Source organism: Grampus griseus, assembly GCF_964374135.1.
Source record: "Grampus griseus genome assembly, chromosome: 2".
Classification (NCBI taxonomy): domain Eukaryota; kingdom Metazoa; phylum Chordata; class Mammalia; order Artiodactyla; family Delphinidae; genus Grampus; species Grampus griseus.
This window is the reverse complement of record NC_139018.1, coordinates 156,788,890-156,808,000: the sequence shown is the minus strand read 5'-3', so window position 1 is coordinate 156,808,000 and position 19,111 is coordinate 156,788,890. Positions and strand designations below refer to the sequence as shown.

Here is a 19,111-nt window from a genome sequence, read left to right as displayed (position 1 = left end):
CAAAGGGAAACTAGAGCCGCGTGTGCGTGTTTCTGTTTATTCTCTTGGGCTTCCTGTGTTTGTTGCTCGGTATTTACTAGTAGCAGCCTTTTCTGGTAAGGTTGAAGGTCACAAGTGATCTACAGTCTTGGTAAATCTCTGTCTGCCAAGCATGGCCGGTCAGGGCGCAGCAGCCATCCAAGTTGATGGTGCTCGTGGAACTGGTGGAGCTAGTGGGGCAAGTGAACCTCCAAAGTGAGTGCACTGGAGCCAGAGAGGAAGGAAGCTCCTCCTCTTCATCCTCCCCTGTACATTCCAGAAAGACCTAGAATGGCCTGGATGGAAGGCATCCAGCCCTCCTCCCACTATCACCCCACTCTGTCAAAGTTCCAGATGGCCACAGTCAGGTCTGCAGAGCAGCCCAAGGAGCTAGGTCCTTCCACTACTCACCAAACCCCAGAGATGAGTCATCTTGTCAAAGACCCGTCCTGAGGCACAGTGGCTTTCAGCCTCGTCACACAAACAGCTTTGGGGACATCTTTGACACCTCCCTGTCCCTGCCACTCACAACCAACCAGCTGCCCAGACCTGTTGATTTTTCCTGCCCAATGTCAGTTGGATCCACTTCCTTTCTGGTCCCCCTCCCGAGTTCAGGACCATTTTTACCACATCATCTGACTGTTCTTGCTTTTTCCATTTTGGCCATCCTTTTGCTGTATTCTTCTGCTGGATTAATCTTGAAACACCACTGTGATGTCACCACTCTCCTGAAAGCAATCACCTTCAACCCACTCCCCACAGGCTGCAGAATCAAAGTTCGTCCTATCAATCAGTCCTTGCTTCAGTTGGAACCCTATATTCCTTTCTAGTCTTGGCATGTTCTTCTGATGTTTACTGTTCTCCTACTTCATATGGGGCAGATTCCAGGTACTAGAGAAAGACCAATGGGTAAGAGGCATCTCCTCCCCAGGGGAAGTTAATCCAGCAACGGGTCAGAACCAGATCTACTGAATACATCTGTGGGGGTAACAGCTGAGCATGTGCATTTTTATCAAGTTCCACAAGTAATTCTGCCACATGGCGCCAACTCTAATGGAGGACGGATGCATCACCGTGTCCAGCGCCAAGACAGGGCACATGGGAGCAGGGGGAAGGTGCCCATACTCCCCAGGAGGGCTCAGAGACTTTCAGAAAGGCCAGCAATAAGAGATGTTTGAGATTTCAGGTTTAAACAAACCATGCTGGGCATTCCAGACACAGAAGGAGAGTAAGCAACACATGGCCTATTTGAAAAGTCGTGAGTGGCTGGGGTGAAGCCCTGAAATGAGCTAAAGCACAACACAGAATGCGCTGGAAAAGGGAGAAAGTGCAAATAGAGGCACACAGAAAAGTGGACCCAAGCGAAGAGGGACTTGAATCTTGAACTTCACCCACAGGTGATGGGGAGCCCTGGAGAGAGGCAGCATCACATTTACAGGTTAGAAAGATGACTCTGGCAACAGTTGGGAGGGTGACAGCACCAGGGGGGAACCTAAAAGCAATCAGGACAAGCGATTTAAAAGAAGCAGGAGGCTGCGCAGTGTTCTCCGGGACACATTTTAGAGTGTGGAAAAAGCTAAAGGACAGAACAGAGTCTCGTATACTTCCATGTGTATAGGGAAAAAAATGAAAAATATCTCTGTTTATGCTTTGATGTGCCTAGAATCTTTCTGGAAGGATACATGAGAAAAATTGCAACAAAGGCTGCCTGTGGGGAGGGAGAAATGGATGGATAGGAAGTAGCTGGAATCATTACAGTAAAATCAGACAAAGGAAAAGAAGGGAAAAGTGAATTACTAGAAACAAAGAGGAGTACTTCAAAATGATAAAAATTTCGATTTACCTGCATGTACCTCAAATATAAATAACATGAGTTAATAAACCCACCATTATAGTGGGAGATTTCTGCACACCACTCTTAACAATAGATAAATCCAGCAGACTGGGAATAAAGAAGATTTAAACAACACAATTAACAAGTTTGATCTAAGCGACATTTACAACATACTAAGTGAAGCAACTTCTTTTTCTTTTTTTTCTTTTTTTTTTTTTTTTTGCGGTATGCGGGCCTCTCACTGCTGTGGCCTCTCCCGTTGTGGAGCACAGGCTCCGGACGCGCAGGCTCAGCGGCCATGGCTCACGGGCCCAGCCGCTCTGCGGCATGTGGGATCTTCCCGGACCGCGGCATGAACCCGTGTCCCCTGCATCGGCAGGCGAACTCTCAACCACTGCGCCACCAGGGGAGCCCGAAGCAACTTCTTAATACATATTTTTTCACGTTCACATAGAATACTTATGGAAACTGATGGCATCCTGGGCCAGAAATCAAGTCTCAGCAAATTTCAGAAGACTGGTGGTATCAGAAAACACATTATTTTACTACAAAGCAATTAAATTAGAAATCAGTGACCTAAAGATAATCAGAAGAATCCATGTCGTTAGGAATTTATATTTCTAAGTAACTCTTAGAAATATTATCAGAAAGTAGAAAGTATTTAGAACTACATGATAATAAAAATACTGCATATCGAAACCTGTGGGATGTAGCTAAAACATCACTTAAATGCTTACAGTGTTAGAAAACAAGGCTGGAATTTAATGAACCAAGCAAGTAACGTTTAAATTAGAAAAAAAACCAAAAGAATAAACACAGAATAGACAGGGTAAAAAAAAGAATGTGAAATTAGATACATAGAAAAACACACAATAGAGAACTAAATTTCAAAATTTATTGTTTTGAAAATGCTAATAAAATTGACAAACTTTTGGCAGAACTAATCAAGAAAAAATAGACAAACAATATCAGAATGAAAAGGGAAACATAAGTATAGATGCCACAGGTATTGAAAGGGGGTATTATAAACAATTTTATGCCAGTAAATTTGAAAAGATAGATGAAATGGACAAATTCCTAAGAGACGATCTCCTTAAAACCAACACCACAAATAAAAGAAAAAATCTGAATAGTAATATAATCATTAAAGAAAATAAATCATTATATAAAAATCTTACAACAAAGAAAACAGCACATCCAGAAAGTTTTACTAGAGAGTTTTATGAAACATTCAAGGAACAAATAACTCTAAGTTTACACAAACTTCTGCAGAGAAGAGAAAAAGTAGAAACAAACTCATCTCATTTTGAGGCTATTAAAACCTTGATGCCAAAACCCAAGAATGTATAAAGAAGAAAAAATTATAGGCTGCTGTCATTCATGAACACAGATACAAAAAGTCCTAAACAAAATTATTAGTAAGCTGGATCTAGAAAGCAAATAATGACCAAGATGACTTAATCCCAAAAATGCAAGGTTGGAATAACGTTGATTTTCCAACATACAGTACAACGTTAATTGATTAAAGGAGAAAAGTCATACAGTCATTTCAATAGATGACAAAAAGCATTGGACGAATTTAATATTATGCATAATTTAAAAATAAACTTCACAAATTATGAACTTTTTAAATCCAATAAAAGATATCCATAAAAATTATAGCAAACATCATATTTGATGGCAAAATATTAAAACCACTCCCATTACCACCATCCCATCCTCTATTCTATATTGTATATTAAGTCATAACCCACATATAAGGCAAGAAAAAAAATGAATAGGGATTGAAAAGGAAGATGTTATTATTCACATATAATTACAGTCTTTGTAGAAAACTCCAAAATTCTGTCAAATTATTAGAATCAGTAAGAGTTTAACAAAGTCACTGGGGATAAGCCAATATAAAAAAAAATCAATTTCTATATACTAGCCACAAACAGCAGCTAAAAAAGATACCATTAAAAATAGCATAGGGCTTCCCTGGTGGCGCAGTGGTTGAGAGTCTGCCTGCCGATGCAGGGGACACGGGTTTGTACCCCGGTCCGGGAAGATCCCACATGCCACGGAGCGGCTGGGCCCGTGAGCCATGGCCTCTAAGCCTGCATGTCCGGAGCCTGTGCTCCGCAACAGGAAGAGGCCACAACAGTGAGAGGCCCGCGTACCGCAAAAAAAAAAAAAAAAAAAAAAAAGCATAAAATTGTACTTTCATGGTAGTGCAGTGGTTAAGAATCTGCCTGCCAATGCAGGGGACGCAGGTTTGATCCCTGGTCCAGGAAGATCCCACATGCTGCAGAGCAACTAAGCCCGTGCGGCACAACTACTGAGCCTGTGCCCTACAGCCCGGGAGCCACAACTACTGAGCCCACATGCCACAACTACTGAAGCCCGTGTGCCTAAAGCCCGTGCTCAGCAGCAAGAGAAGCCGCCGCAATGAGAAGCCCGCGCACCGCAACGAAGAGTAGCCCCTGCTCACCGTAACTAGAGAAAGCCCACGTGCAGCAACGAAGACCCAATGCAGCCATAATTAATTAATTAATTAATTAAAAATAGCATAAAATAAAGATGCATATATGTATATATACATTATATTACTTGGGAAAAGATTTAACAAAAGATGAACTCCAAGAATAAGCAAAAACAAGGTAAACATTTTACAATGGAATACTGTTCATCAGTCAGAAGCAATCAATTGGACGATGGTGTGGATGGATCTTGAAATGTATGGAGTGAAGTTATAATTAGAGTCTTAGCACAATCCATGTGTATACATTTAAAGCACACACAGCCCTGTATTTTACATCCATAACCAGGGACACATCCCAGTGGTGCGGATGGGTGGGTGGGGGCGGGGCACACATCGACTGTACTATAGTCTACACCTGGTCTGCTCCACCACACTGTTTTCTTACACACCTCTTACTGCCCGAAAAACAATAAGGAAGATTTCCTGCAGGTTTGAATAATAATGATTTATCAGATCATTTTATCACCTGGGAAACTGTGAAAAGTCCAGATCTCAGGACAGATGAGTTTGGATTTAAAGAGAGAAGCAGAGGAGACACCCATAATCTAGAAACCCTGGGGCAATTTAGGAGGGAAACGCTGAAGGCGGTCTGGCTTAACTAGGAAGGAGAAACCCTGAATTTAAACTTTTCTTGGATCATAATTTAGCTCAAAGTTAGCCAGGGAAAGGTTGACCAGATCCAATTTACCTAAGAATCTAAACTGGAACAAATAGATAAGTTCCCTTACATTCAACTACTAAGCTTTGTCCCACTTGGTGGGGGGAAGGGAATCGCGTCTTCTGAGACTTAGATTCCCTGCAGACATGCTAAACAAAATCACAAGGGTGATTATTGTCTTTGCAGTTCTGAACACGAAGGGGAAAATGATCCTCCTTAACCAAGTGATGTGGAACTAATTTTGCTTAGCATGTCTGCGTTACACTTTAGAAAGAGAACTGCTCCAACTCACAGCCAAGGCAAACGCTTCACAAAAGAAAAGAAAGGTTGGGTCTTAGGGTTCTGAACCCTGTGGGCTATGATCCAGGCTTAGAGACCCCGGCTCCTGTCTAGACACCACTATGAACCACCACAGCTACGGTACAGTCAGCAGAAGCACAGCTTAGCTGGGAAAGGAGAAGAAATGAGCTTTTTAAAAACACCCCCTTCCCATATTGGGCCATCCACAAGGGCCAGACCCATGTGCAAACCTACATCCCACTCTTTCATCATCTCATTCTCCATTCATAGGAACGTTGGGAAGATCTGTTCCCAAACCTAGAAAAAGAATCTTAGGACAGAAATTACCTTGAAGACTATATCCTGAGAAATCCCAATATGATGATTTAACGGCCAAGCCGCTTTCAAAAAGATATGTTCTTGACCTTCAAGGACATTAAAAATGAAGGAGCTTCCCCATGGGAACTGTTTCTGGGTCATCACAGCTCATTACCACTCATGGGCTTTTCCTATGGTTAAGCAGTGGGCGAAAGTAAAGAAAGCCATTTTTCATGGAATGTACACAATCTTAGATGAAATAATCAGAAAACACAAAATAGCCATTGTTGGCCTTAATGCTGGCAGCTCTTGACAACCTTTGTTTGTCTGAACATGTACTGATGTACTTTGCTCTGATTTACACAAACAAAGAAGACAGGGGTCCTACTTTTATAGCTTTCTATAGCTTCTATAGTTTTCTGTCTAGTTCTCTGCTCATTCCTGTTTTTATGGGAGTGATGTGCATTAACAAAAATGAGTTTTAGGGTTTCCCTGCTGGCGCAGCGGTTGAGAGTCCGCCTGCCGATTCAGGGGACACGGGTTTGTGCCCCGGTCCACATGCCGTGGAGTGGCTAGGCCCGTGAGCCATGGCCGCTGAGCCTGCGCGTCCGGAGCCTGTGCTTCCGGAGCCTGTGCTCCGCAGTGGGAGGGGCCACAGCAGTGAGAAGCCCGCGTACCGCAAAAAAAAAAAAAAAAAAAGTTTTATAATGAGAAATTACGTAGAAAATGAAGCTGTAATCGATGCCAAGACTCTTTTATACTGTTTTATTAACCTAATCCATAAGTTAAAAGGAAACGGAGTCCTGATATTCTTTCTTTTCTACTATTCAACTTAATTACGGCTTGAATAAAATTCTTAGATTAATCATTTCATTTCTCCCCCTAAAAATAATTTATAGATGAACTCCATAGAAATGATTGTGCTCTAGTTATGACAACACACCTGATAATGCAACACAACCCTCAGTCCCACCTCCCATTTCACACATAAAGGACAGTCTCTGGCCCCTCCCATCCCTCTCAGTACCAAAGATGCACATTTAGACCCAAATGTAAAGAACTGACCTGGTAGGCAGGTAAAAGTTGTTTGGGGTCCTGTAGTTCATTTTCTTCCAAGTTTTCTGCCCTCAAAAACTTTGTTAAAAATAAAACAGGGCTTCCCTGGTGGCGCAGTGGTTAAGAATCCGCCTGCCGCCAATGCAGGGGTTTGAGCCCTGGCCGGGGAAGATCCTATATGCCGTGGAGCAACTAAACCCATGCACCACAACTGCTGAGCCTGCACTCTAGAGCCCGTGAGCCACAACTACTGAGCCCGCGTGCCATAACTACTGAAGCCCTCGCGCCTAGAGCCCGTGCTCCACGAGAGAAGCCACCTCAATGAGAAACCCGTGCACTGCAATGAAGAGTAGCCCCCTCTTCCGCAACTAGAGAAAGCCCGCGCACAGCAACGAAGACCCAACGCAGCCAAAAATAAATAAATAAAAATTTTAAAAATAATAATAATTAAAAAAAAAAGATTCAGCGCAACATTCACCAGTGAATTGCAAAGACCTAATTAACCTTTCTGAAATCCTGGATTCCTTTTGGGACCACAGGCCTATCAAAGTGGGCACCGTTTTTGTTTTCCTAACCAATCCTGCCAAGGAGCTGTAAGAACATAGGGCTTTAAAGTGTGTCTGGAATCTGGCCTAACCTTGTCTCTTCACACTTATTGCCACAATAGGAACCCTTTTATCCAGCCGAGTTTCCTTCATGCTCTGCTCGGGTGTGAGCCACGTTTGGACTGCTTCCCCGTCCCTCTCCTCTCCATCCTCAAAGCCTGGCTCATGAACGATGGCAAACCCCATCTAGTCTTCCTTCAGAATGCTGCCCTTCGCCTGGCTCCTCCAGTACTGCTTACTTTCCACCACTTTTTAACCACATGATGCCACCTTTGTCCCTCTGATACAACTCATCACATCAGATTTCATTATGCTCGTAATTCCTTTTCCTCAGTTAGACTAGACTTGCAGGCAAAGCTCTCTCTCTCTTTTTTTAAAACTATAGCCACAGGATTTTGGAAAATATTCATCCCAAAATATTGACTTAGTATTTGTTACTTAACCAAAATTTATGTTTTATTTATTTAAAAAAAAATTGTATGGAAGTACAGTTGCTTTGCAATATTGTGTTAGCTTCAGGTGTACAGCATAGTGATTCAGTATTTTTTGCAGATTATATTCCATTATAGGTTATTGTAATATAATGGCTATAATTCCCTGTGCTATACAGTATATCCTAGTTGCTTACCTATTTTATGTGTAGTAGTTTGTATCTGTTTATCCCATACCTCTAATTTGTCCTTGCCTTCCCCCCTCTCCCCTTTGGTAATCATGTTTGTTTTCTATGTCTGTGAGTCTGTTTCTGTTTTGTATATACATGCATTTGTATTATTTTTTAGATTCCATGTATAAGTGATATCATATAGTATTAGTTTTTCTCTGTCTTATTTCACTAAGCAAATACTCTCTGTGTCCATCCACACTACGTCAAATGGCAGTATTTCATTCTTTCTTATGGCTGGGTAATATTCCATTGCATATATACCATGTTTTTTTAATCCAGTCATCTGTTGATGGGCACTTGGGTTGCTTCCATGTCTTGCCTATTGTAAATAGTGCTGCTATGAACACAAAATTTATATTTTAAAACTCTAAAACCATGAGAGTATCCTTAAAACAGACCTTTGATGTAGAAGAAAAGTTTGAACACGTAGGAGTCGTTTCAGACATGTTAACCTTGTTGCAGTAAGTGTCCTTTATCCTTCTATCATATTCAGAGACCAAAGCCTTGAAATTTATGAGAAATTACTCGCAGTCAACATTTATATTCCAATCAAGGGCAAATGTGGAGCAGGAGGGGAGTAACTTTAAACACAAATAATGATCTGTTAAAAACTTGGCACCAATAACATCAGACACACTAAGCCAGTAATGCTTCCTGATATTAACATGTGATAAGTATCAGGATGAATGCACACACGTGTACATCGACAGATGTAACCATGACCAACATTAACTTCTAAAATGGGCCTCTACACAAATAAACAGCTGAAGTAAAATAAATAAGTAGTAACTATTCTTTAGTATGGGCTCTTTCTCCATGTGCAGAAAACAAAAGCCTTGGAAAGAAAAGAATGCTTCCAAAAAATACTCACTAAGCAAACTAGCAAACTAGAACTGGATCCCAGCACAGAACATCAAAGGGAAATCTTTTTCAGGTGGAGGCTGGTTGTTTCTGGGAGAGCTGGGGGCGGAGGCTTAATTTTGTCTGGCGTTTTAAACGGTTGACATGGTCAATGGTTTAGCATTCCTTTTCCTTCGCTTTTTTCTCTGAATGGTTTTTTCCCTTACTTCTGAAAATGTCTGCTGTAAGAACTTAGGACCTTAAACTCTTAACTGGCACTCGAGGGTATTAAAGACAAACACTTCAAAGGCTGGTAGTTTTACTTCTCCAGAAGAATTAGCATGCTTTCATTTAGAGGTTTTTTTTTTTTTTTTTGGAAAAGCTCTTACTGAACAATGTAAAAAACAAGGTTGGTTTCAGATCTTCTCAATTGTGAATATTTTCAACTGTTAAAAGGAGGCAGTAATTAATTTACTTAAGGCAGCATGCCACATGAAAGTAACTGATTCGCCTACTCATAAGCAAACACTTTCACAGCAGAGGCCTCAGCCAGGTAGGCTGGTTAACAGGCCCCAAGGGAAGACGTCTCCCACCACCAGTGTACTACCACTGAACAGAAGCTTCGGAAATCAGATTTTCCCAACGTAAATCCTCACCCGAAAAAACCCTGACCAGATTTGAGTTTTGTTACTAATAACAAAAAGTAATAACCCAGGAAGAAGCAAACAGAAAAGCATCAACAGGAGGAAAATCTAGTTACATCTGATGAAATGTTTGCAAAGGTAGACACTTCAAATTTTGATTTTTGGCTCATTTAAAAAAAATTTACATTCTGTATGCATACTGCATTTCTGGATTATTTAACAAATTAAAAAAAAAAATCAAAGGAAAAGTCCCAGGTTAAGTTGCTCTTGTTTCGTTAAACAAGCTTGTGTGCTTTCTCTTTATTTATTCAGCAAATGTCACCAGAGCACGCACTATGCCCTACTCCGGGGCGCTAAAATGTAGACCTCCTTACTTGTCGTAACAATTATACCTTATTGTTTTATAATGCTTTTTCTTTCTTCTGAGAAGCTCAAAAAAATTCTTAGCTGAGTTTTTCATTCCTCCTCACAGCAAAAATAAAGCTGACCGAGAGCATGTTCATCCTGCGCTGGTATTTACAACACCTGGTTAGACTGGAAGCCAAGATCTGATTTACATTTCTTATCTCAGGCTGAACAGATTTGAGTCCAAACCTGAGTGGGGCAAAGCTCCCGCAAGACCTCCTGCTGGGTCAGTCCACTGCATCAGACTTTGAACCCAGTCTTCCCCAATCTCTTTGCCAGCCGTGCATCTCCAGAGGCTCTCTCCTTCCTCTTCCTGGACACCTGCAACCCAGGAACAAAGCACTCAACTCCCTCCCTGCAAATCCAGGCCCTTGGGTGCAAACTCCTACTCCACTTTTAATAGAGGGGTAGAGTCAAGGGGCTTTCAGAACTTTTTAAAGAAATGGGGGACTTCCCTGGCGGTCCAGTGGTTAAGACCCCGTGCTTCCAATGCAGGGGGTGCGGGTCAGGGAACTAAGATCCCATAAGGTGCGGGGCGTGGCCAGAAAAAAAAAAGAAATGGGGACAACCAGTATAAAACATAATCAGCAAGCACCTGCTGTATAGCACAGTGATCTCTACTCAGTATTATATAATAACCTATAAGGGAAAAGAATCTGAAAAAGACATATATATATATATATATATATATATATATATATATGAATCACTTTGCTGTACACCTGAAACTAACACAACTTTGTAAATCAACTATATTTCAACTTAATATAGTTAAATTGTGGTTGAGAGTCTGCCTGCCAATGCACGGGACACGGGTTCGTGCCCCGGTCCGGGAAGATCCCACATGCCGCAGAGCGGCTGGGCCCGTGAGCCATGGCCGCTGAGCCTGCATGTCCGGAGCCTGTGCTCCGCAACGGGAGAGGCCACAACAGTGAGAGGCCCGCATACTGCAAAAAAAAAAAAAAAAAAACTGGAAAAAAAAAAAAGAAAAGAAATGTGGACAACCGAATGTTTGTTGAAAAAACTGGATGACGCTAACCAACAGTTAAGATGATACTGATGTCAGCATTTCAAGGGCCTATCAGCCTCTGTGAGAGAAAGCTCAGCACCTGAAATGAATCAACAGTGGAATTTGATAATTACTCAAATTACTCAAAATTTGACAAAGACCCCTTGGCTACTGAAGCTGTCCGGCTCCTCACCACTTTGGAAAAGAAAAACAAGACTGACATGAGAATTCGGTAGGAAATACAGTATTTAACACACTGTATTTTTATGTGAATTTTCAAGTTCCCGGCAACATTCTTCTAGCGGTTGAGAAGGGAAGGGTCAGACCCCTGGCCTGCAGTTAGTAAATTGAATTGTATGAAGCTGCCATTGGTGTAGGTCAAAAATAGTTGAATATAGGTAGTTTTCTGTGGTTAACCTAACAGTTTCGGAACTGAATTGATAATTAACATTGTAAAAAAGCGGAGTGTTCCTTGAAATGCAATTTTGGTTGCAGTATGGCTTTATTACACATTGATACTAAAATGCTTTTCCTCAGATGATACCTCTGAAATCACAAAGGAATGAATAGGGGGGGAAATACACAACAGGTTCACCTCACACACACTTTACAGACAATCTGACTGATGAAGTGAAGCTGCCTGTATCAGCAGGAGCTCAGACCACAAATTCATTGGTTCTCTAGTACGTGTGGAGGACAAGTTATATGAGGAAACTGAGGTCAGAAAGAGTTGGATTTAGGCTTCAGATTTCCACTCCAGAAGAACGCTTTTCTGGACTTTTTCTGCACAAGAACTTCTATGCAACATTGGACATTTTCAGCGCCATCCCCTTGTCTGTACTGTCTTATCTCCTTCATCTTTCTGTCCTTCCTTCCTCAACCCTCAACCCTCCGCTCAACTCGGATTATCGCCTCAGTGTACAAATGTCTCGTCCACAGCAGAACACAGGCCACTCGTGACCCGTCAGCGGTTCATGCCCCCAAACTCAAGGCTAAACTTTTCGGCATGATGAGCAAAGCCACGGTTCTACCATTCTTACATCCCACTATCCTGCCCTTCTTGGCCCGGTTCCATTACGTCCTCCTGAAAGAAAGGGTACCTCTATCCTCCGCTCCCTGAAGACCTGTGGGCCTCTGAGATAGACTCCCACTTGACACCTATATCTCTGTTACTAGATCACAAGATTCTCGAAGGTGGGGACCACACTCATTGACCTCTATATTCCCAGTTGTGCCCAGCACGGAAGGAACTTAAGTGTTCACGAAAGCTCTTCAGACCCTCTGAATCTTCACAGAAAATGTCAAATGTGCCATTTTAGAAAACAGCACCTGACCAAACTCACGTGTCTAGTATAAAAGAGCACAGGCATCTTTTTCTTTTCCCCACAAAAGATAATTCCTTTAAGTTTTACAAAATAAACTATTTTACACACACTCATTTGTAAGGGAGAGCTGTGGTGAATCATGAATGTATAACCTCCAGTTTCAAGGTCTGAGAGGGCCTGAGAAGTAATTTAGTCCTGCCCCCAGTTTTACAGACCAGGAAACCGAGGTCCACAAAGGTAAAGTGGTGAACCCGATGGTTACACGGCTATTTGGTATTGAAACCTCTGGTGGAGAGAGTTAAGTACTGCTCTTTTTCCCTATGCCAGGCTCTATGAATCAGTTAGTTTAAAAAAATAAAATGTAACCTGCAAACATCCAAAAGAGAAGCGTATGAGGAGTAGTAGGTTTATATCTCCAATGACGACTCAGTGATCAGCACATGGCAGGTGGCCCAACAGCCTACAAATACTGCTGAATGAAGAGACGAACAGCCCAGGCCTTCGGACCAATAACTAAAATAGGTAGAATATTAAATACTAAAAAAGCACTAGTCAGACAACTGGTCTCCTGGAAGGAGCAGCAGAAGCCGGAAAGAGAGAAAGAAACAAAACCAAAACAATAGAATGCGGGTTGGAGAAGGTACATACTATACAAACCAAGTCCTATAAAAATAACTATACTTACATGCAAGATGCTGGTGATATAAAAGCTAATACAAAAGAGAATCAAGTCCTTGAATAGACCTGTCTCCAAAGAAAATCTGGAAGTGGGCAACAAGCCCATGAAAAGATGCTCATCATTATTAGTCATTAGGGAAACGCAAATCAACACTTCAATGAGACACCACTTCATGCCCATTGGGGTGGCAATAAAAACAAAAACATGGAAAATAACAAGTGTTGGTGAGGATGTGGAGAAACTGGAAACCTCCAACATTGCTAGTGGGAATGTTAAATGGTGCAGCTACCGTGGAAAAAAGTTTGGTGGTTCCTCATAACTTCACTACTCACAATAACCAAAAGGTGGAAATGACCCAATGTCCATGAGCTGATGAGTGAATAAGCAAACTGTGATACATTCCTACAATGGAATATTACTCAGCCATGAAAAAGAATGAAGTACTGATTCATGCTACAACATGGATAAATCTTGAGAGCATCATAAGTGAAAGAAGCCAGACATATGTTGTATGATTCTATTAACATGAAATATCCAGAAAGGCAAATCCATAGAGACAGAAAGCAGATTAGTGGTTGCCAAGGCTGGAGCAGAGGGGAAATAGGGAGTGACTGTTTAATGGGTATGGAGTTTCCTTTTGGGGTGATGAAAAAGCTCTGGAACTGGATAATGGTGATGGTTGCAAAACATTGTGAATGTACTTTTTTACACTTTAAATATGTGCAGTTTATTGAATGTCAATTATACCTTAGTAAAGATATTTGAAAGAAAATTTTTAAAAATGGGAAAAGACATATCAAGCAAATATTAACAACAACAACAATTAAAAGATCACTTCTGGTTATACTACATCAGACAAAATAGACTTTAGGGCAAAAATCCTCACTAGTGATAAAAGTAACTATGTTATGATAAAAATTCAATTCCTATTAGACATTGCATGTCTAACAATATAAATTTACAAATGCATACTGTTAGATATTAAAATAGAAAGCTGTTTATACAAATAGTCTCAGAATATTTTTTAGCTCAAATACAAGGAGATATGGACAAAGATCCCATTCTAGTGGGATCTTTCATATACCTCTCTCAATTACTGACATGTTGAGCAGACGCAAAGTTAGTGAGGAATGATGCAATTAATAAGGTTCATTTAACGGATATCTGTAGACCTCTACAGAACAAAATGAAAGAAAACACATTCTTCTCAAACACATATAATGTGAATATACTTAATGCCACTGATTTGTACACCCTAAAATGATAAATTCAATGTTGTATGTATTTTACTACAAAAAAAAAAAAAGAGAGAGAGAGAGAGAGAACCAAGTGTTTCCAGTGGTAGGGTCTTTGGAAATATCCAGTCTGAAGATACGAGTTCGTAAGGAACAATCACATCCCTAACCAATAAGGCAGAATGTTCTGCCCTACACATTCCTCTACTACCGATCCCGACTGCACGGATTTTAAACCCAGCACCTACTTTCTCAAAACAAGATTCAAGATTAATGCTGCGGGTCTGGGAGGGGGACAACGGAGTTACTGAGAAGTGCAGCTTCAGGGTGGTTCTCTACAGAGGTGGCTACAGTGACTGCACTGTACTGACGCCACTGTGTCAATGTGAACAGATGCTGGACCCACTCAGATTCAAGAGGGGAAGGCTGCAACGTCCCAGGGGTAGAGCTGCCCAGCCCATCCTCCTGAGAACACACAGGGAGCGGGGAAGCCACCAACACTGCCACCAGAGAGGGCAGTGGAAACTGAAACAAAAAGCCGCCCTCCGCCAGTGATGGCAGCGGCTCAGGTTCTGGGATGCTTCTAGGATGCCACGGCACTACTGGCGGCCATCCACAACCAGGCGGATAAGACGCACTTGAACTCTTGTTCCAGAGGATGCCCTGTTCTCAGTTCTGCTCCACCCAAGCCTTTCCCCTCTCTCCCCCCAGGCTTCAAGGCTCAGCTCTCCCTCCTGTAGTTACTTGAGATGATCTTGACAATCAACACAGGGTGCCAACCACAGGCTCCTAAGGTGTCTGAGAACTTTGGAACCAGGGCCAGGTGTATCTTCAGCTCCTGATGAAGGCTTACTCGATCTAGTTTTAATCTGTTTGGGCCGTGTGGCTGTTATCTAGATGTGTCTGTATGTCCCATGACTAGTTCAGCACTCAGCACATTGTAGGTGGTCAAACAGGCCTGAAAATACTGCTGAATGAATTAATGAACACGCAGGGCCTGCACGAAAACAAGCAAATCCCGCCCTCCGCCACAAAGGGAGCCATCGTGGTGTCAAACACCCGCATGTTTTCTTAAAAGCATCTCTCCTCTTTCCAGCCTTCTCTAAATTATCTGATTTTGGCTTTCTGATTTCTAGTAATGGAGAAAATGTGTTACTTTTAAATTATCAGCATCCAAAATTTCCCCCCCCCCAAAATGTAAAAAGGCTCTGAAGTGCTGTTACCAAGGCATATACCCCGTCCTTAAAAATGGCTATTACTGGTCTGAGCAAGAAAATACACAAGATTCCATACATACACTGTCAACTTTGGCAAGAGAGATTTTAGACAACTTCCACCCTTCCCGCCCAATCCCAAGTAAACAGGGCATTTGTTTATATTTCCACATTGGCCTCATGAACCAAAATACCTCCTCCACCTAGAAAAACAATCTGTAACATTCAGACACTGAGCTTTGAGGGCAGACTTTTCAGTGCATGCTAGAGCAGTAAGAATGTAGTGCTTAAAAAAAAAAGTAGAAAAGCATCTTTAATAAACTTAGGTTCTCCTGTGAGCATTTCCCTCACATTTACACTTATATCTGATTTGGTGTTTCTATATCTTTCAGAAATACATATTTAAAAAAAAATTGTTCTGCATGAAAATTGGAGCCAGAGAAACCTTCTTTCTACAGTCTCCAGAAACAGACCTGAGTGTTCTACTGTGTTTAGGGGGAAAAGACACAAAAATCATTTTCCTTTACTCTAAGTTTTCGCTTTGCACCAAGTAGGTCCTGGCAAAGAGTTAAATGTTTTCTGATGTTAGTTCCTGCGGTTTAAGAAAAAAATAAAATATAAAAATATAAAAGGCTAGGTGCTTAAATTTAGACTCCGTAAAACAATACTGGGAAACTTTCTAAGCTTTGGAGAAATTCTGGAGTTTATTTTATTTGCATCACATCGCCTTCTCTTTTTATAATCCCTCCCGCCCCTGCTCACCGGCTGATCCTGCACGTTCCCGCGTGATTCAGTTACCTGTTGGGGGTCAGGGGTTGGGGAGCGGGGTTGGGGACGAAAATCTACTGGTCATTTTGCGCAGGACCCAAGTTCAACAGGTGGCTTCGGCCACCTCCTGCCAATATGAGGCTCCCGCCCTCCTCTCCTTGGGGGATGGGACACAGCGCCCTGGGAATTCGACGGCTGCGGCGGCAATTGGTGCTCCGGGGAGGGCGGTGGGGACAGGGCAGGGGTGTTGGGACAACCCGGACCTCTCTGCGCGTAAAGCAAGAATCGTGCCATGGACCACCTTCGCCCGCCGCCAGGACAGCCTCGGAGTCGGAAAGCCTCGCGTCCTCCCCACCGCCCCCGAGCCGGACGCACGCGGACCCCTGTGATCCCGAATGAGGCCCCGGGTTTCCCGGGTGGGAGGCCACCGGGTCGACGACGGCCCCTCGGACGGCGCCAGAGCCTTTCCTAATTTCCAAGGGACGCGATGCGGAGGAGCGGGAGAGCAAGCAGAAGAGATCCCCGCCGGGAGGGCACCCGCAGGGACGCGCGGGAAGCGCAGGCAGCCGGCTCACTAGCAAAGGGGCTCGCCCTTCCCGCCCTGGACCCCACCAGAGCCCCGATCTCCCCCGACCGGCTGCAAACGTCGCCCCACTCACCGACGTGCTGGACAAGGGGATCGGCTGCCAGGACGCCCTCCCGCCCTCCGACCCTGTCCGGGATCGAGAAGCCCGCACTCACCTCGCAGGAGTCCCGCAGGAGCCCACCCGGACCGCAAGCGGGAGCCGAGCCCTAGCGCCGCCCGTTCGCCTGTCCGCCCGCGCGCGCCTCGCAGACCTTCCAGGGCCGCCCCGCCGCGCGCTCGCTTACGCGCGCTCCCGCCGCGCGCGCTCGTGCGTGCTCCCGTCGGGGTCTCGGCTGCTCCCTCCCCAAACTCACACGGCGCGCGCCCGGGGCATTTAAAGGGACAGGCCCCCGTGCCGGCGCTGCCCCGCAGCCGCCTCTCGGTGTTGGTGCGAGGTTTGAATTGGGGACGATCTGAGGAAACTCCAGCCCCATATCTGAGTTAAACACTCGGAGGAGAAATAGGGATTTGCATTCGAAGCTCTGAATAAGACGGGACATTTTTTTCCCCTCCTCGGTCAGTTTTGAGAGGTTATTTTACATTTAATGACAATAATAACTACCACGTATCGAATTCTTATTACCCTTGGACAAGGCATTTAACACACACACATTATTTCATTCAATCCTTAGAACCCCCAATTTCTTATCCCCATTTTACAGAGGAGGAAAACTGAGGTTCAGAAAGGAGAGGAAGCTCATCCAAGAGGTTTTGACCCCATTCCTTGGTGCCATTTCTTCTTTATCACCATGGAAATATCCACTGAGGTTAATAGCTGGTTGTGGAAGGCTTCTGTAAGTTGGTGGAAGTTAATGTTACCGGTGTTTCCATGGGGTGGGACAACTCTGTAGGAAAGGAGAAAACAAGAGTTATAGGGTTTTATTAATTATAGTGTTTGCTATATACTCAAATGACAGACATAAAACCCGTATTGCAAAGTGCTGTTGGTGCTTATCCCCATTTTACAGAAAATTAAGGAAGTGGTTGGTGGCACAGGATGACTGAGTCACTGGTTGGCACTCGGGGCTGAGCCCCAATTCCTTATATCATTTCTTTGCTCTCCCCAGGAGGAGATACCTGATTAAAGGGAAGAAAACTTTTTCACTAATAACATATTGGCCTCATCTAACTCCCTGCATCTTTAATTAATGTTTACAAAGCACTTTAATCTACCGCACTTACTAGTTAATTAGGCAAGTATTATTATCCCCCTCTTTCTGAACCAAATCCAGGAGAGATTCTCAATTCTGTCAGTCCTTAATCCTCATTGAATAATGGACCTAAGCTTTCTGTTCATGTTCTTTTTTCTCTTAAATTTTGTTCCATGTAAACACTAATGCATGTATCGTGAATTGGCTTAGTAAAAGTTAAATAGTATTAAATAGCCACAGGCGAGAGTAACATAGGCAGCCCCTGTTTTCCACAAATTCAGATAAAGAAAAAAAGACATAAATGCTTCCCAGAATTATTTTTCCTTTTTAGTAGTGTTCTTTTCGCTTGGTTAAGCTTTTATGATGTATAAACATATGTGTAGCTTAGTTTTTTAGCTTTAAAATTTTTAATGTACACATTATCTTGTGTGTACGAATTAAATTTTACACGGTATCTTTTCTTCCAGGTGAAGAGGAGATAGGGAAGAAGAAATTGAAGTATGATGGGATTAGGAAGGAAGAAAGGGAAAAGAAAAAGGCACAAAAAGAAAAAAAGGGTGGGAGGGTGTGGCGGACAGGAAATGAACAGGGAAGAAAATGAGACTGAGGTTTCAACCAAGGCGGTAGGGGGAGGAGGCCAGCCCTGCTAGCTCGTACCTGATCTTTGTGGGAATTGCGAACAGGTGGCCCTTCCGCGGGGCCGGTGCAGACCTGGCCAGGGCGCAGCGTGAGTACCTGAGCTCAGGCTGCCTTCCAGTACCCCCTGCACCCCTGCCCAGGCACCTCTGTGCCAACTGAACCTACTCAAAGGCACTAGAAGGTGAGAAAGGACATAAAGTGAGGTAAGAAAACAAGAAATGGCTTAGAGGGGGAATTTAAAGATTGTTATTCCTAAAAGTACTTAGATAACGTCAATGGAGAAAAGAACGAAGAAACATCTGGAGGGTCTTTGGACCTGCTGTTGTTACTACTTTAAAAATCCATGAAATTGACAAAATTTTACTTTCTTTTCACTCGAATTTTTACTAAATTCTTCTGAGGTTGTTCTTTGCTAAGAAAATGCCGGTGATACATGGCTCAAAATATTAGACAATTATTCTTATTAACTCTGTGTAAGTTAAAATTTTTAAAGTAAACTTTAAAAATTTAAGCTAAACATAATTTTTGTTGTATAAAAATAATTACTGTGTAAAATTGGCTTGAGAAACTGCAATATTTATAATGACCACTAGAGGGAGGTAGACAGGAAAGGAGAAAGTG

At 42.8% G+C, this 19,111-nt stretch overlaps 2 protein-coding genes across 2 annotated transcripts in view; one reads left to right on the top strand and one right to left on the bottom strand.

Annotated features, from left to right (window-relative positions):
- The window catches only part of PROSER2 (proline and serine rich 2), a gene marked incomplete at its 5' end in the record, with an annotated part of 39,322 nt that extends 22,405 nt beyond the window's left edge, over nucleotides 1-16,917 (bottom strand). The window contains one exon of the mRNA XM_082647670.1: nucleotides 16,817-16,917. The remainder of the gene's footprint in view (nucleotides 1-16,816) is intronic.
- UPF2 (UPF2 regulator of nonsense mediated mRNA decay) overlaps nucleotides 1-19,111 on the top strand; it is a gene marked incomplete at its 3' end in the record, with an annotated part of 212,002 nt that overhangs the window by 159,358 nt on the left and 33,533 nt on the right. The gene's annotated exons all lie outside the window — the stretch shown is intronic.